Genomic DNA, 24,094 nt, shown 5'->3' with positions numbered 1-24,094 from the left:
AAAAAAAGTTGGCTGTAGATGTTTATTTTTGCTGTAAAGCTAGGCTAATTTGAATGGGTGTGTATGTGCTTTGTGGTACTTCTAGAGCCAGCCCCAAGTGGACACTGAAGGAACTGCAGTTGTTAGAACTTCTGCATTGGCTTAGTATTTTAGGACGGGCTGTTATTGCTTGCACTCGATAAGATATGCATTACAGATTGAGTGGTCCACAAGTAGGATGATATAATGATATCGGGATTAGAGGTAGACCGATATATCGGGCCGATATTTGGACATTTGTCTCTATCGGCCATCGGCCGTATTTTCTTTTAAAAAGCCGATTTTTGATCCGTTGTATAAAATGACGCAATTTTTGATCAGGCACAAAAAAGATGAGCACCTCAAACTTGTGGAACCACTTGGATACATTACATACTTTTGTTCAAATTATATTAATAAGTTTAAATTTCTTTTTTGACATTTTAAGAAGAGTGTGAATGTTTACGACTGCTTGTTACATTGTGTGTTTACTCAGACAAAATATTTCATTGTTTTGAAAGCTGAATAAATGTTCAGAGGACTGGACACGACTTGTTGTAATAGATTTCTTTTAGTTGCTCAGAAATTGCTGCGTTTCACAAAAATGTGATAAATATATATTTATTTAACAATCGGCCTGAATATCAAATTGGAAAAATCGGCTATGCATATCGGCATCGGCTGCCCAAATTTGGAAATCATCGGCATCGGCCCCCAAAAAACCCATATCGGTCGACCTCTAATAGGGATATTCAAACTTTTGCGAAACATTCCAGTAGTGATAAATCGTGATATCTAAGTAACAACATAAATACAAAATGCTTGGCTCTCTGCAGTTTACCAAGCCTGTACAAGTGTCTTTACAGGTTTTGTTGACAAAATAAAAATATCAAACTAGAAAAGCACTCAGAGAGCGCAGATCTCTACCAAGCATACTGTGATTGTCACCAACGCTTTAGTCCTACTTTAATGTTATACTTCCTTTCAGCAGACTGTCTGCCACAATTTGGTGTTAGTTGCAGGTTTGTACAATCACTATGATGACCCAGTACATATTTCATATTCCAGATCTTAGTATCCAGAATATTGCCAGGATCTGGATCGTACTTTTACATCTGTCAGAAATTATGGTGACCTTGTCTTGTGTTGTCATGCAAAGCAATCCGACCATTTATGGTGGAGTTATATACACAAATGGTTAAAACGGCCCTGATCACCGCCACAATTTAATCACAGCTTCCTTATCCCATTATAAACATTTCCTGAACATTTTTATCAAGATCTATTTATTACTTTTGGAGTTTGAGTTCACAGACAAACAGACAAACTCTCCCAAAAACATATCCTTCTTGGTGGCGGTAAAGAAAAATTTAGTTGCAGCAGCCAGGGTCTACCTTTAGAGGGCAGTCATCTCGCACATTTTTATCACATCTTGATGCCTAAAATTCTCAAACTTTCAAGATCAGTGCTTTAGAAAATGTCTTGAAATTTAAATCAGCACAAATATCCACAGTTAGGAACTTGAATCTGAAAAATTTGATGTATTCAATAAAAATTAGACATCCGATTAATCACTCAGAGCAGTTTTTATGTTTTTTAGGTCAGTGATACTTCAGCTCTGTCCTCTCTTTTGAACAGTTCAAGCTTTCTTCTTTGAGAAAACTTCTTCACATCCTCACGTCCACTGTGTCGGCGCCTGCTGGGTCGAACATGTCTTCTGAAATATGTATGATAGAGCACGCTTGGCGAATCCTAACAGCACGTTAGCGAGAGGGGGAGAGCGCTCATGCAGCGAGTGTAGGGGACTCATTCAAAGTCCACCCTACAGAGGAATCTGTGCTCATACAAACATTGAAGTTGGCAAAACACTGCTTTAGCTGCTGCAGCTGTAACAAACATTCAATTCATCAGCGCGGCCAAAGAAAATATGGCGTGGAATGCAGCTTTAATCAATTCAAGCAAACTGGGTCCCCAGCACGTCCTGTTTGGCCCGAAGAAGGATTACAGCACGATGTATAGGCCGCCTGAGTTCTGAGCCCCGATAACTGGGATTAAGACGTGTAGATCAGGAAAACAGGGACAGTGGGAGGTTTTGTCTTCTTTCACGCTGTCCTGCATCAACAGTCCTCCTTTGTGCTCCGTGAAGTTTGTTTTCATTTGTCTTAAAATAAAGATGTTACTGAGGCGCCTCACACACCCTCCCCCCAGCCGCTCAGTCCCTGAACCCCCTCCCACAAGGTGCTTAGTGACTTTCAGGAGCTTCAGTGTTTCTCATGAGCTTCCTGTTTCCAAAGCGACCTTTAGGCCTCTAAAACAACACCGCCCCTGCGAGGTGGTGTTTGTCAGCGTGTGATGGAGAGCAGATTGTTTGGCGGCTCAAACGCGGATCTCCATATATAAACCTCCACATATTATCTTTATTTCTGACCCAGAAATAGGTCTTCCTCTTGGCCCGGCCTTGGGAAGAGGATGTGGATGATGAGTCTGAGTCCTGGTTGAGTTGAAGCCGCGGCGGCTGGTGGCCAGATGTGGAGACGATGCCCGACAACGAGTCTCCCACTCTTCTCTGATACCTTCTTTTGTCTGGTGTCATTGTTCTCCGAGCGTCTTCAGCCTGTCAGGGACACGGCTTCATGACGACAAACACTTCCCAGATCTGGGTCTTCTTCCCATGTTTGGTGTTCATTTATCTCCTCTGCTGGGATGAAAAATGAATCAAGACGTCCGTTTTTAAACATCACAGAGCTCCGTCTGCCTTTGACTTCACACGTTTGAAGTCGTCACGTCTGTGAAGTCTTCAGATTAAAGGTGGATTAATCAGCTGTACAGACACAGCAGGTGAAGAAATCTGCAGATTTAAACGCACCGTCACTGTTTCCCACATGGTCATGACAACTGGGTGACATCACAGTTAACCGCTCTATGACGCCATCTTAACAACCCCTGAGAAAACTCTTAAGGGGGGGGGGGCAGGAAAAAAAGGAACAGAATCTGATATTTTCTTTCTTTTTTCAGCAATTCTGGAATGAAATTCAGAATTTTAGGGGGAAAAAACAGAAGTCTAGAATTTTACATTCATCTCAAGATTCTAGAATTCTGAGGGAACCAGAAAGCTGACTTTAATTTTAAGATTCTAGACTTTGGGGAGAAAGTTAGAGCTCTTACTTCAATCTCAGAAATTTACATAATCAGAGAATACAGGATTCTTACTTTAATCTCAGGCTTCCAGAATTCTTTAAACTCTGAGTCCCAGAATTCTTAAGGAAAAGGTTAGAAATGTATCCCCTATCCTGTAACTCCATAATTCTAATGGTAGAGATTCAAATTTTGGCTTTAATCTCAGAATATTTGAATGCTGAGGAAAATCTAGAGCTGTAACGTTGATCTCTTAATTCTAGAGCTCTCAGGGAAACCAGAAGTCGGACTTTAATCTAATAATTTTAGAACTTTAAAGAAAAGTAAGAATTGTTAATTGAATCTCAGAATTCTAAAATTATATAAAAGAAGTCTGACTTTAATTTTAGGATTTTAGAGTGGGAAAAGAAAGAATTCTACGCCTGATTTACACAACGTTTCATCTGAAAACGCTAAAACGCAGTGAAAAAAATCTGTGTTTACACGGAAACTCAGAGGGACTGAAAACGCTGTAGTAAGCATGCCAAGCCTGTAGGTGGCACTATAACTGTCTTGTCCAGAAGCAGCTTTTGGTAGATCTCCACTGAAATAGAGTTGAGCTGATCATCTGGTGAATTGCTGAATGCTAAGAGCAGAAGTGGAGCAACAGATGCTTATTTTGTTAAAGACAGTCAGCAGATTGAGCAGCACAAGCACAACATGGTAGATCACGATGATCGTATCAACGGTACTGTTGGACTGTTGTATGTGCAAAAGGCAGCGCAAAGCGCAGCGCAAAGTCAGCGTTTCCATGCCACGCCAGCGCACTGTTTACACAGTGTCGGCAGCGTTTCAGAAAAATTCAACTCTGGGGGCCGTTTTCAAAAGTTTGCTTTTCAGGTCGGTTAAAACGGCGTTTCCTTGAAAACACGAGGCAAACGGCCAACAGAACTTTTGCATTTTATCCTAAATCTGTTTTCGTGTAAACAGCCCCTTAATTAAACCTTAGGACTCAAGAATTCTCGGGTAAACCAGTAGTCAGGCTTCATTCTTGGAATTCTAGGGCTCTGAGGATCCAGAATCCAGACTTCAGTCAGGGTTCTAGAATTATGAGGGAAACCAGAATTCTGACTTTAATCCAGAATTCAAGTTTTCTTACAGAATTCAGACTTCTAGAATTCTAGACAGGGTTCTAGAATTCTGAGTGAAAGTTAGAATTTTGAATTTGTCTCAGTTCCCTAGAAGTCTGAGGTCTGACGTTTCTCTTAAAATTCTAGAATTCTGCAGGAAACCTGGATTTAGACTTTGATCCCTAAATCTAGAATTTGGAAGGACTTAAAATTTCGGACATTAATCATGTGCACACTAAAACATTTCCTGTATTGTTCTGTAAATTTTTTTAGAAAATTTCAGGCGTTTTGTCCCAAAAATTTTCCATATTTCATAATTCCCACCAGTTGTTCACAGTTTGACGTTAGTTTGCTTCTTTTTTTTTAGTCATTTATTTAAGTATCAAGAATCATTTTGTATTCCTGTTTTGTTAATTTCATCAGTTAAAAAAGAAACGACTTGTGTAAATATGAGCCTAACACGAGCTCACGTCTTTAACAATGTTTGTCTGAGGTTTAAAGAAAGGTTCAGAGATTGCTTAAATGGATTCAGTTCATCCAAAGAGGAACATTAATGTCTAAACCAAATTTGAAGTCTATCCACAGTCTGAGAGAAATTTCACCAAAAAGTCAAACATGCCAGCCTTACGGTGGCCCTTAAGGTCTTGTCTTGTTTGTGTCCAAAGCCCAAAGTTTGCGCGGCCCCCCCCTAATTTGTCTTGGTGGTGTCTTTTGTTTGATGCTTTGCTGGCGCTCCTGCAGCAGCTCTATAGACCGGACATAATCGCTGCGTATGACCTGGATTCACTCGTCTGGCCTCTCCAGCTCGTCTTGTTCAGCCTCCGCATATTTTCCAGGCATGTCAGGGTTCAGCAGTTTGGTGCGAATATGACTCACTGAGGATCAGGTATTACAGACGTTTGCTGACACACGTGGAAATGCGGGACGAATAGCGGGCCGTCTGGATGCGGGGCTGGTCGTCTGGTTGGCGGGGACGCCACCTCTCTCTGTGTCTCTCTGAGGTATGAAACCTGCTTTTACAGCAGCCGCGACAAATGGTTTTCATTACTGAGCTTTTATGATTGCAGGAATGGACTGAGCAGCATACTCTGAGTCCTTGTTCATGTGAGGAATTTAATAAGATGACTGTGGCTCTGGAATGAGAATAAGATGAAAGAAAAGTCACCTCTGAGGTTTTCTTCAGATCAAACCATGAATTGTTTGTCGTCGTAAATGTTCCCAGGATCAAACCTTCATGTAAATGAAGACGAGAGGCCGTTCAAAGCTCTCCTGAACATCTCCTCAGGCTCTGCGGTGTCACATTTCTAGAAGGTGGATCAGCTCCTCATCCTCACACGGAGCTGTGCACATTACTGCCCATTAAACTGTCCGCCCCTCAATGGGAGGTTTGTGCCCCCAGAGTCTGATTTACTACTTTCATTCAGACCTTCTCTGATGGTTCCCTCGCTTTGGCCGCCATCTGACCAAAAAACGGTCATGTTAGACCATCTGCTGACAGACCCCTGCTTTTTGAATCTTTACTGCCGCTGCTTGAGACTGCTGATTGTTCTAGGGATCAGTTACTGCTTTCAACAAAGCATTAAGTCAGGAAAATGTATAAAAATAGAAAAATTGAGGGAGGCGCTGTTGCGCGGAAGCGATGTAGACGCGTTTTGTGCAAGCTCCGTGAGGTGATTTCTTCATTTCAACAAAAACAGACTTTTTTCCCCTTTTTTCGACTCTCTGCTCTACCAAGCTTTTATCTAGATAGTTGATCTATCTCTGACCGAGTTTGAGAGCAAACGATGCAGCGACAGACTTTAAAATCCGGCAGCACCAAGTCATCTCGTGGTGCTAATGCTAATGCTGGTGCTAGCGCGAGTCCGTTCTTCGACAGGACGGTCTCAAGTGGTGAAACGTTAACAGCTAGTATGTTCACCACGGCCCTGGATTCTCTGAAAAGCAACATTTGTTCCAAAATAGAGGGAGCTGTGAGTGGACTGCAAGCTGATATTGCTGCTGTTACGGATGAGTTAACCTCGTCTTTAGCAACCATGCAAAGGTCAATTGACGATCAAGAGGACCGCTTGAAGGAGGTGGAGAAATCGGCGACCGCCACAAGTGACTCTGTGACAGCTCTGGAGACCCTGGTCAACAAGCTCAAGTCTGAAGTTAGTGACCTGCAAACGAAGTGTGAAGATCTCGAAAATAGGTCCCGCAGGAACAACATCAGACTGGTGGGCGTCCCCGAAGGACTTGAAGGAACATCACCCACGGAATTTATCTCCAAACTCCTGCAGAAACTTCTCCACTTGGATGATGTGCCATTACTAGACAGAGCCCACAGATCCTTACAAGCAAAACCGAGACCTAATCAACCTCCCCGAGCCTTCGTTATCAGAGTTCACTACTTCCACATCCGTGAGCTCATACTCCGCCAGGCACGACAGATGAGGTCCCTCACCGTTGACGGACGTCCAGTCCACGTTTTTCCCGACTTGTCCAGCACTGAGGCAAAGCGCCGAGCGGCATTTGGAGATGTGAGGAAACGGCTCCGGGCCATTCAAGGAGCCCGCTTCGGATTCCGCTACCCCGCGAAGCTTCGCATTACTCTGCCTGGAGAGGCTGAGCGCTCGTTCACCGATCATCAACTTGCCATGGACTATGTGCTCTCTAAGACAGCTAACAGCACCAGTGGAACATCATCTGCTGCCGAAGAGACTGTATAAAGAGGCTAAGCATCCTATCCCGTAGGTAAAGCTAACACGGCTCTATTTTGTAGGTTACTGTCTGTTTAGCGTACCTGCTATGCTCCATATTGTTTACAGTTTGGACACGCCTTGGTGTCAGCTGCCTTCATGTTCGCCTGTCGGCATATAGAGACATTTGCTGTTTCAGCCATGGAAGTCTACTCTCACGTTCAGTTTCGTTAATTTAACCAGTAGATCTTATCCATTGGGTTCAAATCGCTACATCACATTGTGTGTTATTTTGTTGTTATTTGCTATTTAGCAGCTACTCTTTAGCTTCATGTTTATATAAGTTGATTAATCAGTAATGTGTCTGTTTACCACACACCACTTTTGTTCAAAATCACCCCAGCTTGCATTCAGGCTTTATTTTGTTTTCTCTTTGATAGATTTAGTCTACATATTTTTGGTTACTGAGGGTTTATCACTGCACCATGTTCTGGGAGGTGTTCAGTTGGGGGGAGGGGGATAAGGGAAAATTTATTTACTCGTTTTTTTTTGTGTGTGTTTCTGTTTGTTGGTTTTTGAAGGAAAACACTGTGGTCTGTCCGTTGCAGTTGACACCAATCTTAGTTGTTTGTCTAAATAAGTATGGTTTTGGGTAATGGTGGTCTGACTTTGGGGGCTGCAGGCACCCCTGTCACATTTGCCAGCTGGAATGTTAGAGGTTTGGGTAAGCCCACAAAAATTAATAGAGTTCTCTCCCATCTAGACACCCTAGGAGTAAAAGTTGCATTTATTCAAGAAACTCATCTGACTCTATCTGGACATAAAAAAGTGAACAGAGGTTGGGTTTCACAATCTTTTCATTCACTATTTAACAGTAAGGCACGAGGGGTTGCCATCCTCATACATCGCTCTATACCATTCATATCTTCAAACATAATTGCAGATCAAAATGGGCGTTATGTTATTGTGACTGGGTCTTTGTTCAATACTCCTTTAGTTCTAGCCAACATTTATGCCCCAAATATTAATGATCCACAATTTTTTGTAAATTTCTTTTCCACTTTGCCATCTGTCAACTCACATCATTTAGTTATAGGAGGAGATCTGAATTGCTGTCTACACAATTTAGACACTACCTCAAATAGAACATCTGCTAACTATAAGGTTGCAGAAGTAATTAATACCTTTTTAAGGGATTATGGCATTTCAGATATCTGGCGAACTCTTAATCCCAATGCCCGTGGTTACTCTTTTTTCTCTCCAGTACATTACACTTTCTCGCGAATAGATTATTTTCTTATTGATAGCAAGCTTTTACCAACCATTCAAAGTTGTACCTACCACGCAAGAGTTATATCTGATCACTCGCCCCTTTTACTAACAATAATGTTTGAAAACTCGCTCTCACGTTCTCCTTGGAGAATGAACACTCGTCTTCTATCAGATGTCAACCACACTGAGTTTATATCCAACCAAATAGATTTTTTCATTGAAACAAATGCCACATCCGATATAAGTTACAGTGTTCTATGGGAGACTTTCAAGGCCTACATGAGAGGGCAATTAATCTCGCGAGTATCATTTGAAAAACGACAGCGTAACTCTAAACTCACTGATCTTAGCAATCGCATTCTACAGATGGAACATGAATATGCTTGCTCTCAATCTCCTAGTCTGTACAAAGAGATGTTACTCCTTAAATCTGATTTTGATAGTCTTTCTATATCTGATGCAGAAGAGATGTTGATAAGGTCCAGGCACACCTTCTATGAATACGGTGAAAAACCAACCAGACTCTTGGCCCACCAGCTCAGACAGATGTCTGCTTCTCAGCTCATTTCTGAAATTAATACTAGCAGTGGTCTTAGTCGTGATCCCTCTGAAATTAATAATGCTTTTCGGAATTTCTACTCATCTTTGTATACCTCAGAACAAAACCCCACTCTTGAAGAGTTGGACCAATTTTTTGACTCTTTTCCCATTCCTACTGTAGATCATAGTACAGCTAAGGCCCTGGAGAGCCCAATCACTGAGAAAGAAGTGAATGATGCTATTACAGCCATGCAAAGTGGAAAGAGTCCTGGGCCTGATGGTTTTCCAGTGGAATTTTTTAAGAGATTCTCAGTCAAACTCCTACCCCTTCTCCTTAAAATGTATAATGAATCACTCCACTCAAGTCTTTTGCCCTGCACATTACGTCAGGCTCAAATTTCTCTCCTTCTAAAAAAGAATAAAGACCCTCGTTGCTGCAGTTCATACCGCCCAATTTCTTTGCTGAATGTAGACGTAAAAATTCTCGCCAAAATCCTCGCCCGACGCCTTGAAAAAGTGCTACCCAAAATTGTATCTGCTGACCAGACAGGCTTTATAAAAAACAGGTTTTCTTTTTTTAATATGCGACGATTATTTAATATCATCTATAATGTACCAGACCTTGATACTCCTGAGTTGCTAGTTTCCCTGGATGCCGAAAAGGCTTTTGACAGGGTCGAGTGGAAATTTTTATTTTATACCCTTGAACGATTTGGTTTTGGTAAAACATTTATTTCTTGGATTAGGTTATTATACACTTCTCCGTCTGCTTCCATACGTACAAATAACAACTTTTCAAAGTACTTTAATATAGGTAGAGGCACCAGACAGGGTTGCCCCTTGTCTCCCCTACTTTTTGCTTTGGCCATTGAGCCCTTATCTCTTGCACTCCGACACAACACACAAATTGCTGGAATAATCAGAGATGGCCAGGAACAGAAAGTTTCGCTTTATGCAGATGACCTGCTTTTATATATCTCTGACCCAGACAATTCATTACCACATGTGTTTCGTATCCTTGACCAATTTCATGACCTTTCTGGTTATAAACTTAATTTAGAAAAAAGTGAACTTTTCCCCATTAATAAATCAGCCCGTCAGCTTCCATTTGCTTCTCTTCCTTTTAAAGTGACAAATACATTTGTCTACCTTGGAATCCGTGTCACTGATAAGTTTTCTAAGCTATTTTCAAATAATTTTCTCCCCTTAATCTCTCAGACAGAGCTCAACCTCAAACGCTGGACTTCTTTGCCTCTCTCTGCTGCTGGTCGTATTAATTCAGTTCAAATGAATATCCTCCCTAAATTTACATATTTATTTCAAAACATTCCTGTATTCATTCCCAAATCATTTTTTCATAGACTGGATGGTATGATTTCCTCATTTATTTGGGGTGGTAAGCCTCCACGCATTCCAAAAAACATTTTGCAACGCCCAAAATGTCTTGGAGGCTTAGCTGCACCGAACTTTTTAGCTTATTATTGGGCATCCAACATACGCATTGTTGTACATTGGCTTTATGAAGATCCTGGCGCTGATGCACCTTCATGGTACATCTTAGAATCCCTATCCTGTCAACCTTCCTCTCTACCAGTCCTAGTGTATTCTTCTATCTCTGCATCCCTGACTGAATTCACCAAAAACAAAGTGGTGAAATCAACTCTGAGAATTTGGACACAAATACGCCGTCATTTTGGTTGGCTGTCTTTTTCTTTAAACTCACCAATTAATTTCAATCCAGCTTTTAAGCCTTCTCTTTTAGACAAAACTTTTGCACACTGGCATAATCTTGGCATCAAAAGTTTCTATCATCTGTTTTCAGATAACATTCTTTGCTCATTTGAACAGTTATGTCTTAAATTCAACCTGCCTAAAAGTCATTTGTTCCGCTATCTACAGGTACGAGACTTTTTGTGTAAAATTTTGCCCCAGTTTCCCTCGCTCCCTCCAGCCAATTCATGTGATGCTTTACTCATGCGCCCACTATCTTTTAAAGGGATGATATCTGCACTATATAAAGAAATTTTGCACATACAGAGGTCCTCTTCTCTCTCTGTTAAAAGAGACTGGGAACTCGACTTAGGCGAAACTATACCTGATGACCTTTGGCAATCTATTTTAAAAAGGGCTCATACATCTTCCATCTGTGCTCGGCATAGTTTTATGCAGTGTAAAATAATACATCGCACCCATTGGACAAAAGTAAAAATTTCAAAATTCTTTCCCGATGTAAGCCCATCCTGCAATCGTTGTAAAATGATCCCTGCCACTCACGCCCACATGTTCTGGACTTGTGCTGCTCTTGAGGAATTCTGGTCACTCATTTTTAAAACTATTTCTGATTGTTTGAACAAAAAAGTTGCTCCATGCCCATTTATAGCACTTTTTGGCACTTCCCGGGTCACTCTTACTTTGTCAAAATCTGAGGCAGATTGTATTGCTTTTGTCACTTTGCTTGCAAGGCGTCTAATATTACTGAGATGGAAGGGTGCAAGCCCTCCCACATTCACGCACTGGATTTCTGATGTTCTTTATTTCTTGAAATTAGAAAAACTAAAGCACTCACTTAGAGGATCTTCAAAGAATTTTTATAAAATTTGGAGTCCCTTTCTGAATTATATTAAGGAAAAGGTTCAGTTGCCTGCTGTCCCTTAGTCAGTGTCAAACAAATTTTTTTCTTACATTCTTGTCTGTCTATCCACCATACTCTTTATTTTATGAGCTCTTATGCATCGGAAGACCCTGTTTGTATTTACCATTATAACAGTGATACTATTATTATTATTATTATTATTATTATTTTTTTTATTATTTTCATTTTATGTGGTTTGCTCCTTGTTTTTGTTTCCTATGTTTTTGAAGCTTATTTGTTGTATATTTAGGTTTTCTTTTGTTTTGTCTTGTGTTGTTATTATTCTTATAATTATTCCATCCTTTTTACTGACTTATGTTATATAACTTATCGTACAGATCTGTTCTTTTCTTGTTATTGGAAAAAACTCTAATAAACAAAGTTATAAAAAAAAAAAATAGAAAAATTGAGCAAATTTCAGAGAATATTTTGGACCTACAGTTTTTTTAAAATAAAACCCAGCTGTGAACAGACACTTGAAGATTAGCTCTGAGACCACCGCCCTGTAATCAGTCCATAGTTCACGGTGATGTGGAGCAACACGTTGATAAGTGAGGCGGAAGGTGAACGTTAAGACCCACTTTCTCAAAATGAATCCGCTCTAAGAGTACAGCAAATATCAAACATTTATACCAATCACACATTGAAATAATGCTTTGCCTGTTTCCTTAGACCAGAGGTGGCAATCGTTACTTTTTAAGAGCCATTTTTCCTGCACTCATGTGGATTAAAGTCTTTCAGGAGCCACAAAATCTATTTTATCTTCACGATAAAGATAAAAAAAAGTGAACAAAATTCTAAACATGGGAAAAAGCTTGTGAATAATTAACTGAATATGATGTTTTTGTATTTATAAAATTGTACATGTGATGTCTTAGCTTTTTTTAAAATAAATTTGCAAATATTTAAAAAAACTTAAAAATAGGTAATTAGCAAAATTTATGAAATTTCAATAAGTTGCAATTGTTGGAAAAAAGTAATTTAAAAATTGTGCCAAAATTAACAAAAATTCCCAAAATGTTAACATTTCCAAACTTCGCCAAAATTTTATAAATTTTCAAAAATTAAAAAAGTAATAAAAATTAAATTTAAATATTTATAAAAATTTGCAGAAATTTAAAAAGTTTTGAAATTTTCCATAAATTTAAAATTTTCCCCAAATTTCATGAATTTGCCAAAATTTGTAAAAAAATTGGGAAAATTTTTACAATTTGCCAAAATTGTGATTTCAATTTTTTTCTATTTTTTTTATTGAAATGAAATTTAAATTATTTGCAAAATTTGCAGAAATTCCATAAGTTTTGAAGTTTTCCATAAATTTTAAACTTTCCCAAAATGTCATAAATTTGCCAACATTTGTACAATTTTTTACAATTTGCCAAAATTTTTTTAAATTTGCAAAAAAATGTGATTTCAAATTTTTACACAATTTTATTAATGAAAATGGAAATCAGATTATTACCAAAATTTGCAGAAATTAAAAAAAAAATCTTAAATTTGCGAAATTAAAAAAAAATGCAAAACTGGAAAAAAAGATTGTTTTTTTAGTTTTCAAAAATGCAAAACAATTTGCAAAAAGTATATAAGAAATGTAAAAATGTCAAAAAATTTCGAAGCAAAAGCAAGTCGTGATGCATCTTAAAGTTTGACTGTTAACGCATGATTTTATTTAGTGTCAGTTCAATCATCAAAACCCTCTGTAAGAAAAATATATATATTTTTAATAGTATATTTTTTTAAAGCTACAAGCAGCCACTGCAAAGGAGTCAAAAGCTGCATGAGGCTTCAGAGCTGCAGGTTGCAGATCCTTGCTTTATACAATTCCATGTTTCATCAACCAGTCATGAACCAAAATCTCAGTCAATCGTGCGTCAGAAAGCTTCTTTTTGTGTTGGTTTTGGGAGGAAAAAAGGAGCCAAAGTAGAAACAAAAAACAGCAGTTAGCTGAGACACATGTTGGATGTGAAATGAGTAAAGGAGGAGCCTTTAGCTGTAATGTGATTGCTGATCAGCTGATTGGTTTATTCAGTAGCTGTTGATCGTTGAGCCTCTGGATGATCCTGCTCTTTGTTTAGCGGGTGTTGTTGGAGCACTTCCTGTCACCTTATGTAATCAGGAGCTGTGTGTAAATTGCTTGTTTGTCAAAGAGGTGTCAGCTGCTGGTGTGACCTGTGCTGCTTTACATGATGTTTGCATTGAATTCAAAACGCAGTCATGTGACCCGGCGTGGTCCGCCTGTGGGGGGACTCTTCAGGCGAGTTTCCCTCCATTAGCTTTTATTGCTCCTCATCATGGTTGGTGCGGCTCCTTTCATGCCCACATTACTCTGAGTTTTCGGAGCAGTTAGAGGAGATCGCCTCTTCAGGGGGAGAGAGGATGTCAGAGAGGCCGACAATAGGTCTTTTATACGCACAGAGTCCTCCTCATTCCCTTGTGTTCCCTTCAGGGGACCATGTGACCGGCTCTCATTCAGGTCATGTTGGCCTGTTCAGCCTTTGACCCTCTTAGAGGGCAAACCAGTCCCTCAATGTCCCATTCATCCCTGCAGAGGTCTGTGTGCTGTGACGTCCTCTGACAAGCTTTCATTCATCCTTCAGCTGATACGACGAGTTCACCGCTCTGCTGAGTGACATCAGCTCAGGTAGCAACAAGACTGAGTCCTCAGAGTCTCAAATAACAAGTCTGTCATACACAATAAGACGTAAATATGTCCCATTTCTTTTTCTTCAACCATTAGAGGGGAACAAATTCATCTCTGTGTTTCTTAGAGCTGTTTCAGATCATCAAACTGAATCAAAATGGTACAAAAGTGTCACAGATATAAAGGCCTCCTTCTAATAAAAGGTACAGTAACAAATGAGACTCAGCTTCTTTACATAAAATATTTTCTTTATGGTCATACATTCTGTCTGTTTCCTTCAGTTTATGTCAGTAATACTATTTTCAGTCCCAGATTTTCAGAGTTTGGATACAAAAGCCCAGTTTGTGGACACTGTGCTGAAGGGTATCAACCAATCAGATCCATTCCTACATTTTTGCCACAGTGTCAACAGGCAGAATGAAAATATCCATAACGGTTTAGAGAAGAACTGACTTAGAAGTTGGAATTCAGAGATTACATATAAATTTTGATTTCTGTGTTGAGGTTCAGATTTTTTTTCTCAAAATTTTGAATCAAACATAAAAAAAATGGGATTTTTTTCAAACGGCAGTCAAGGATATAAATAAAAACAAAAACAAAAGTGTGAGACTAGGAAATATAAGTAAAAAAAGATTCAGAATTCCAAAATCTGATTTAAATTTAATTTTTAATTGATTTTCACAAATTATGTTAGAATTTTTTAAATTTACTTTTTCCTTTTTATTTCTTATATATTTTTATTAATTCATTATTTTTTTTTAAGAATTTTTAGTTTTAGATTTTATTTTTCTTCCTCAGATTTCCCAAATTTTACCAGTGAATGAGGATTTCATTTTCTTACGTCTCCAAATTTATGTCAGAATTTTAATTTTGAGTTTGAATTAAAATTTTCCCCCAGAATTAAAAAAATTAAAGCAAAATTTTTATTTTTCTTCTAGAGTTCTAGAATTTAAGTAAGATTATTACTTTTCCCTCAGGATTCTAAATGTTATTTCAGCTTTTGGAATTCTGGAATTCCAGTTAGTTTAATCTTTTTGTCAAATCAAAATTCTAGAATTTAATTCATTTAATTTTTTTCTCAATATTCCAAATTTCAAGGTAGAATTTCCTTTTTAGTATGCCCAATTGAAGTGAAGTTTTTAATTTTTAATTACTTTATTTATTGTTTAATTTAATACTTTAGATTATTTTTTTAAATTATGTGATTATTTGAATTTTTTCTTAGATCTTAGAATTGTTTTGTCTTGAATTTCCTAAATTTTAGTCAGAATTAATTTTATTTCTTTCTGGAATTTTGAATTTAGTCGTCAGATTTTTAAACCAGTTGGGAAACGGTCCTGTCCTCCCATTGAAAACGTTTTCAGAGGCTCTGATCCCCTGAAGTAAAAGTCAGTTTCAGCCAGAGTTTGATAACTTGAAGCTACATCTTTATATTTCTGGATGAATCAAACAGATTGATGAATATTCTCAAACAGCTGATGGTGTCATTGAATCACTGATGTTTCAGACGTGATTCAGTGTTTTCAGCCACTAGGCGGACTCGGATTAGAGGTCTGGCGCTGTGGACAGACTGGGCACGGCGGCCATATGTGTTGAGTAATAAGAGGATAAACTCTGAGTGGACTCTTTGATCCGTGTGATTTTTGATGTGGAGCTCAGCGTCTCCGTCCTGCGTGTTTCTCCCTCTTTGTTGTGGTTTATTTCTGCTGACCTGTGCGGTTTTTCTTCCAGCTCAGTCGATTTTCGGGGTTCCCCCTGATTTTCCACATTGAATTTTTCTCTTTGTTTGTTTTTCTCATTGATCTTTTCCTCTCAGACTCTGGGACATTTGTAGACCGGCCCAACTGGCTCGACTGTTTCTGGTCAGCTCTGAATGACAGTAGCTTCAAACCACTGACATTCATGCGAGCGCCCGGGGCGTTTCATTTTGACTATAGGAAGTGTGCTGTGGAGGTCGATCGAGGTCAGGTCTCTTGTCGACTCGATTGGGGTCAAATTGATGAAGAAATCAGCTGAGCGCATATATAGATCTGCGTGAGTTAGAAATGTCTGCAGAGGGATGTTTTCCTCCTCCTGTTGTTGCTTTGTTGTGTCACTCTCCCACGTTCGAGCCATGAAACCGGTGTTTTCCTCCTCCTGTTGTTGTTGCCTTGGCACTCGCTCAGTTTGTCATCAGACTCAGTTTATGCGTCTGGTATGTCTGGGGGCGATGAGGATGATGTGGCTTCATTAACAAGGAGAGCAGATGAGTCACACGGGGTGAAAACCTGCAGAGATGAGCCGCACAGAGACGCCGAGCCAAGACTCAAAAACATAAACAGCGCTGACCGGTTCAGACACGACGTGGAGACGTGGAAACAGGCTGTAACACTCATTCAGGGAAAACCCTCCACTATCTATGAGCGAGTAAATATTTAGATTCTCCCGACCGACAAATATCAGATAATCTCTGGTTCAGCTTCACAGAGAGGAAGATTGGATCCAGCTCTTTGTTTTGTTGGAGCGTAAACTGGACATGTTTGGTTTCTGAGCTGCTGATCGCACAAACAAGACGTCTGGATAAGTCATGATAGGCTTTTATTTCAGGGCACGAAAAGTTTGATCATAAACTTTTAACCTTTTTATGATCAGGTTTCCAGTTTCTACAGTTTACCACAGGCGTTCGCAGCCCCAACAACTCATCGATGTATTGATAAAATAATTAACAGATCACTCCAGGGCTCGGCTAATGATCTCTGTGTGATTGATTTGACATCTAACTGTCAAATTATGTAAGATAACAGCTGTAGTTTCCCACAGAGATCATACTGTGAGATACTTTTTACTCCTAACTTTTCATTTAAGAGAGGCAGATTACTTCTTCTAGCTGCAAAATATCCACTGCTTTCATTTTCCTCTCTGTTTATCTCACACTGCTTCATCTCAGCGTGCGATTGTCTCCTCTGAGTTCTCATTTCGTTTCAGTCGTATGCATTTTTCTTTCTCAAAAACAGTAACTGATGGAAAACGAAATGATGAGTAAGACCTGAATTAACTCTCTTTCTTCAGGTTATTTCTCAGGTTAGGGATTTTAATCACTTTATTTATTAAATCAGACAGAAGATTGAGTTAGTAACTGGTAAATTATTGTTAAACTGAGTATTTACTATTACTACTAAAGTTGACAAAACTTTGTTGCTCCCTACACAGACAGTTGTATCGAGCACAGTCAAAGTTACAGGGATATGAAGCGTTCAGATTCTAGAATTGTTGGTGAAGCTACGGTGGCCTTAGAGGACAAAAAGCTCCCATACATGATAAATATAATCCTCCATTTCTGAGGTTTTTTACCATCAAATATGTCTTTGTCTTCCAACAGGCGCATTTCACATCCTCTAAAAATAGAAAAACACGTACGTTACAAGTTTGTTAATGCTTCAGAAACATGTTATTTTTAGTGAAAACCAGATTTATTATAAGCCACATTCATTTTTTATCATTGAACTCTTCAGGAATAAAAATAAAAGTTAACAAAAAGGTCCTTAAAAACTCAAATTTATTGGTTAATGTTCCTTAAACTGCCCTTCCTTAAATAAACTTGATTTAAAGTTAAAATGATTTTGTTGTTGTTGTACATCTACTCAAGTCATCTACTTAAATCCATTTGAATTCAAAAATGTTGCCTCTCATTGGGGATGCATGATGTATCTGTATCAATATCAGTATCGGCCAATATCTACTCATTGACTGACAGCTATTTTCAGATCATCTTGAACGATCTTTCAAGACCCAAATAATCTTGTTTTCTCTGACGATGTAAACAACAGAACTACCTAAGAAGAGCGGTTTCTCTTCTTTTATGTCTCTCTTCCTGTTTTTGATCCAAAAATCAGACAAAACGTACTTTTTGATTGCGTTCATCTTGGGCGCTCCATCCTTTGATCCTCTCCATGGTCGACTTTTCTCATGATTGCGCCGCTCTTTCTCTCTGAACTACCTCGACACATCATCCCAGATTGTTTTTTTTTTAACCCATATTGATATCAGTAAATATCGTTTACCAGGCATAACAACAATTTTAATAGCAGATATCGGTATCAGCCAAAATTTTCATATCAGTGCATCCCAAATGTTGATATGCGATTAAAATGTGATTAATTGGAATTAATTAATTTCAATGATTAATTCGATCATTTTGAGCAGAGCCCCACCACTAATTTTGACACAAGAAACTAAACCAGTAAGTTTTACTTCCTCACTGGCAGATTTTTTTTCACTCTTTACAATCAATTGAGGAGGGACGGGTACAGAGCTAGATACTTTTGTAGGTGCTGACCAGATTCTGTCTGTAGTACCGAGTACTGATTCATGTAAAATTAAATGGTACCATGTTTAGGCACCTCTACGCAACCTTGTGACTCTGAGGGAGTGGAAGAGTAGGAGATTTTCCATACTGGACATGAACACAGCATTACAAGGTAACATACTGAGAAATAAATATGTCAAATCCTAAAACAGTAAGATTTTATTATTAAAAAAATAATATTTATTACCACATTAACGCATAAAAGTACTGACAATTGGTACCATTGAATACTGATACTGATTGCAAGGTACTGGACATCTGTACCGTATCATTTGAAGTGTGAACGGTACCCATCCAGACAATTAAGAGTCATTTTTGTTTTTTAATATCTCAAAATAAGACATTTTCAGGACTTGTTGGGTGAATTAGCCTCATGTTTAGTCTAATAAGAACAATTTGACTGAAAATGACATAAACACTTGTTTTCAGTGTGTCTTGCTGTGGAAATTTGCCTGGTAAGATGGACGAGGACCCTCTCCTCTGGGGTCATAAACGTCTCATTCTAGGTTAATAAAAACACAGTTACTTTTAAAAACAGGTGATTTAACATTGATTTTAACTAGGGCTGGGCAACGATTAAAACTTTTTATTGTAATTAATCGCATGATTTCCCTGATTAATCATAATTAATCGCATTGTGAAAGTGCCATAACATCTGTCATGCAAACACTAAATCAGTACTTGTTATACAGTAATAGTTAAATCACATATTTGGTGCAAATCAAATTTACAAAATGTAAATATAAAATTAAATCTTATTGCCACTGTCAGGGCTTTAAAGTGATCCTCCGGGATGGAACAAGTTGGGTCCTATCACAAGGTTTAGGGCAGAAATTACCCCTACAGCAGTGTTTTTGTGCAGCAGAAGCCCAGAGCGCTCGCACCAAACACCCCCTCCCTGCTCCTCTGCAGGTTTCCTCTGCACTCAGACGGGGACATATTTTACTTGACCAAAAACACAAATAAACGGACTCCCACTGAAGAAATCTGATATGGGTCTGCATTCATGCTTTATTTAGAGAATTTTCAGCGCGTTACTTTCACACAAAAACACCGCTAAATAAGGCTCTAGTTCTCATCGTGTCTCTTCGTCCTGGCAGACTACCTGCGTTTGTGTATATCTGGCACGCCATGTGCGTGGACTGATACACTAAGAGGCGAGCGCCTTTAAGTTCCGTGGCGTTGCCCCTCTTCTCCATGCTTGTTTTGGTTACTCATCGTGTTTTCCTGCCAATTTTAATAGATTGACGGGTTAACGCGAAAATAATGCGTTAACTTGCCCAGCACTAAGTTAAACATACTTATAGATTTAATATTCAGTTTCTTACAAGATTGTTGTGATAAATGTTGCTAAATTTAGCGTACTGCTCCTTTAAAGCTCGCTGAAGTAAGTTTCCACATGTAAGGGGTTTGTCTGCATTTTAGAGCAAAACTAACGAACATGCAAAGATTGAAAGAGTGGATCTGTGTTTTAATGCAGCATCTGTAAAAAGAGATAAGAGAGGAAAGCTAACTTCAGCTGAATCAGGGTCTGAATCAGTGCAGCCAACTTTCTCTCCGTCCTCTAAACTGATGATTCAGAGCAGCTATAAGAGAAACGATGGTCTCCTCTGAATGAAATCTGCTCTCCAGTCACTTTTCTTTCCCCTCAGCGTGCTCCCACAGGCCTCAGTCCAACACTTATTACCGCTGTGATTGAGAAAGACAATCCTCTTAGCACCAGAGCCTGTTTTATTTCTAGGCCACAGCCTGAACGTCTGTGAGCAGAGCCGGGCTGTCGGATATCCTCCTCCTGTCTCTGTTACCTTCCTTTGTCCGCTGCATGGTGGGCTCTTTCTCTCTCTGAAACACAACCCCCTCCTCCCCTCTCCCCACCTCTTTACGGCCTGAGCCGGCAGCTGCGGGGTTAATGTTTAGCAGCAGCGGCGGCGGCAGGAGCAGTGGCAGCAGAGAGGCAGGAGTAGTAGCAGGAGGAGGGGAGTGGGAGAAGGAGAGCGGCAGGGAGGTGGGGGCTGGTCCACAGCTGTTGTAGTAGGCAGGGTCTATCGGGGTAGGAAGCCTCACAAGCCCTGGAACAATGGGAGACATGGCAGCCTCTGCAGACAGCACAGACACACACACACAATGCACATGCCCAAGGACGGGCCTCCTTCTCTAGCCGCACTCAGAGGAAACCGGCTCGGCGGCGGCGGCTGCGCTTTGAACGGGGAGGGAATAATCTCCTCTGCAGCCGGGAAACAGAGATGTAAGGTTGTGGCCTTTCTGTGGCCGTGTCTCCTCGTTTCTCCTCTCCCCTTTGGTGCCTTGTGCTCCGCTCTGCTGCGAGCAGATCTCAGAGGAGCTGAATGACTGAGAGCGCTGCGGGATCAAGGTGAGCTGACCTGAAATGTGAATGAGGGGTGTGGATTTGTTTGATTCAAACAGCTGACATGCTGCTTTCAGGCTTTCTTTTTGCAGTGTTTGCTCGGTGTGGCTGTGATTGTGAAGCAGTTTTTAACTTATTCAAGCTAAAAGTGACGATAAAACAACAGGAAATGACAAATTGACTTCATTAGACCTGAAATTGTGAGTCAGAAGGAGCTGGATTGATCGATCTGCAAACACTGATTGATTTACACAGCTTACACGGTGATATCTCTGGAGATTTCTCTCTGTGTTTGCTTGTTACGGGAGCCAGAAATGCAAAAACTGATGTGTTTTGTGGGATTTATTGTGACAAAACGGACTGTAGAGACCCTTAAATGTGAGTGTTTCACCATTTAATATCACATATTGTGATTTCTCAGGCTGACATGGCGTTATTTGCACTTTTGGCTTGTTGGGATGTTCATTTTGTCTCTGAACCATCAGATTTTCACTGATTTGTGTTTAAACTTTGAGGTCTATTGTGAGTCTAATGATGAAAATCTATGAATCCTGATTGAATTAAACCCATAAATTGGTGTATTTTATACATATTCTGTTTATTCTCTTGATGCGATGTTGGATTAATGCCAAAAAAGGCAGATTTTTACTCAGGTTGTGGTTGTAAATGTGTCTTGTGACGTCTGTTGTGGCACGTTAGGATCGTAGACCCCACAGTGTGAGACAATAGAGGCCAGATCTATACATTTCTGTATCTTTTTACTATAAAAACTACTTTAAACAGTGTATTTTTGACACTTTACCGTATTTATTTGTAGTGAAGCGTCTTAATTCTGCGTCATAAATCGATCAAAAATGCTTATTTGAAATTTTCATGATATAAAAGTCAGAAAAAATAGTTTTTTTGTGCTTTAATTTTGACATGAATGTGAGAAAAAGGGCCTGGATTTAAAAATTTGGACAGTAGGATATTATAGGACATGATTTTATATAATAGGATACTATACAATAAAAAAGAGGGACTATAGAGGCCCCTTAAATGTAAGTCAACGGCTCAATATGCAAATCCTGAACAGCTGACGTGTTTCTGAGCGTGTTGTGACGTCCTCTGTGTTTCTACTTGTTTGGGAGTTTAATAATAAATAAGTAAAGAGAAACAGGTTTAGTGGGGTCTGAAGAACTCACTGTGAGTGATATAAGGGCTGGTTATGTCTTTTTTTCCGTAGGGTACGGCACATCAAGATACAGTTACAATGTGTGATGGTATAAAATGACCAGACAGTAGACGACAACGATATGATCTGATACGACAGGTAGGGAACAATGGGAAATGATCTTATTGGAGATAACGTGATACTACAGGATATAATATTATTGGGATGTCCCGATCAGATTTCCTTGCCCCGAGTCCGAGTCATTTGATTTTGAGCGTCTGCCGATACTGCCATGTTCTGCTTTACAGTGTTCAACCAATAGTGTCTCTGCAGCAAAGTGATGTCATGCCCTGTGTTGTTTCTGTGTAGACTTGAGTTGATTTGACTAGGGATGGGTACCATTCACATCTGAAACGATACGGTACAGATGCCTGGTACCTGGCAATCGGTATTGGTACTCCATTGTACCAATTTTCGGTACTTTTGAGTAAATTCGTGGTAATGGATACAAATTTTTTTTATTATAAAATCTTGAAGTTTTCAATTTAACATCTTTATTTCTCAGTATATAACCTTGCAATGTTGTGTTCATGACCATCATGGAAAATCGCCTATTCTTTCACTCCCTCACAGTCACAAGGATGCTTTTCATTCATTTAGGTTCCAAAACATGGTAATGAAATTTGACCAATGGAATTCGGTCGGTACCATAGACTGTATAAAACATGGACATAGTCTCGCTGACGTCACCCGTCTGTTTTTGAAATGGAAAATGAAGCAGATTGGCTATCGCAGCCATATTGGTAGTGGCAAGGGCTTCCGGTACAGCTATAGGTCATGTGACCCTGAGCCGTTCCTCTGATTGAGCAAGCTTGTGTTCTTAATATCCTCTGAACAGCTGAGTTAGAAAAAAATTCACCCCCCCATACATTTTTTGAACCAGGCTAATTTCTGCTTTAAAAACAGCTTTTTTTAGCTTGGTGTGTATGTGACTTCTGGTACTTCTGAAGCCAGCCTTAAGTGGACACTCGAGAAACAGCAGATTTTAGCACTTCAGCATTGTCTCATATTCTCAGACCAGAGGTTGCCTATTGGCACCTTTAAAAGTATCTAACTCTGTACCCATCCCTAGGTCTGACTCTGTACCACCCCATAACGAAATATTATAGATCTGATGAAAAATGATGAGTATGATTATTTACTGATTCCAATCTGGTCTGTAACCATGTGGTCAGCCCTGATTTCCAATTACTTGATTAGATCCGGGAAAACCCCTAATATAATAGGGTACAACAAGACACAATACCATACAGCACGGTACAACAGGGATACAACATGACAACACGATAGACACAAACAGTCTAAATGCAGCTAAATCAGTTTGACAATCAATCAGTATTTCCTTTTAATGTAGATTAAAAAAACCACACAACAAAAACAGGTTACAAAAACAATCTGACACGACACGATATGACACAATACGGTACATTACAATTGGAAACGATCCAACATGACACATTATTGAATGGTACGACACACTTCACGATTCAATAGGGATACAAACTGATTTGATATGCGTTGTGTGTGTCTGCTCCATCTGTGTGTAACATGTTGTGTCTTCTCTTTTTGATGTTATTTGAATTTTATTGTATTTCAAAAAAATTTTTTAGGTTGCCTATTGACAACTGGCCGGGGACTGCAGCTGGAAATTAGCCGCCAAGGCTAAAGCTGCTTCTTTTACTTTGTATAGTACATTAAATAGGACTGTCCATGAAATAAAAAACAAATATAAATACAAACAAAAACTAAAGGACGCAATACGACGCAATACATTACGAGTCATAAGGACACGGTACATCACAGCACGGTACAACCAACTCAATATTGTAGGGTACAATATTCAATGATATGACACGATGTGACCTGACATGGTATGTTGATACAACAGGACATGATACTAGAGGATATGACGATACAACGATATGGCATGATACAGCATGATACGGTACAATACAACATGGCATATTACAACACGATACAACACTATGACAGGAGACCATACAACAAGACATGATGAGACATGACACTGCAACACAATACCACTTGATACTGTACGAGGTGACACAATTGATGTGCCGTGACACTACAAAATGCAGTATTCATTCATGTTATGGTACAATACGGCACGACACTATGATTAAAGATG

At 39.3% G+C, this 24,094-nt stretch overlaps 1 protein-coding gene across 2 annotated transcripts in view; it reads left to right on the top strand.

Annotated features, from left to right (window-relative positions):
• The window catches only part of nckap5l (NCK-associated protein 5-like), a 68,215-nt gene that overhangs the window by 10,544 nt on the left and 33,577 nt on the right, over positions 1–24,094 (top strand). Inside the window, exon 1 of one of the 2 annotated variants that reach the window (XM_074681336.1) lies at positions 20,412–20,741. The exons of the other annotated variant lie outside the window; for it this stretch is intronic. The gene's annotated coding sequence lies outside the window, so the exon portion shown is untranslated. Of the gene's footprint in view, positions 1–20,411; positions 20,742–24,094 lie in introns of those variants that run through there. 2 annotated transcript variants of the gene reach the window in all.

Source organism: Halichoeres trimaculatus, unplaced genomic scaffold, assembly GCF_033239565.1.
Source record: "Halichoeres trimaculatus isolate MK-OKI-2021-1 unplaced genomic scaffold, fHalTri1.1 fHalTri1_scaffold_11, whole genome shotgun sequence".
Lineage (NCBI taxonomy): Eukaryota > Metazoa > Chordata > Actinopteri > Labriformes > Labridae > Halichoeres > Halichoeres trimaculatus.
This window is presented reverse-complemented; position numbering and strand designations above follow the sequence as displayed.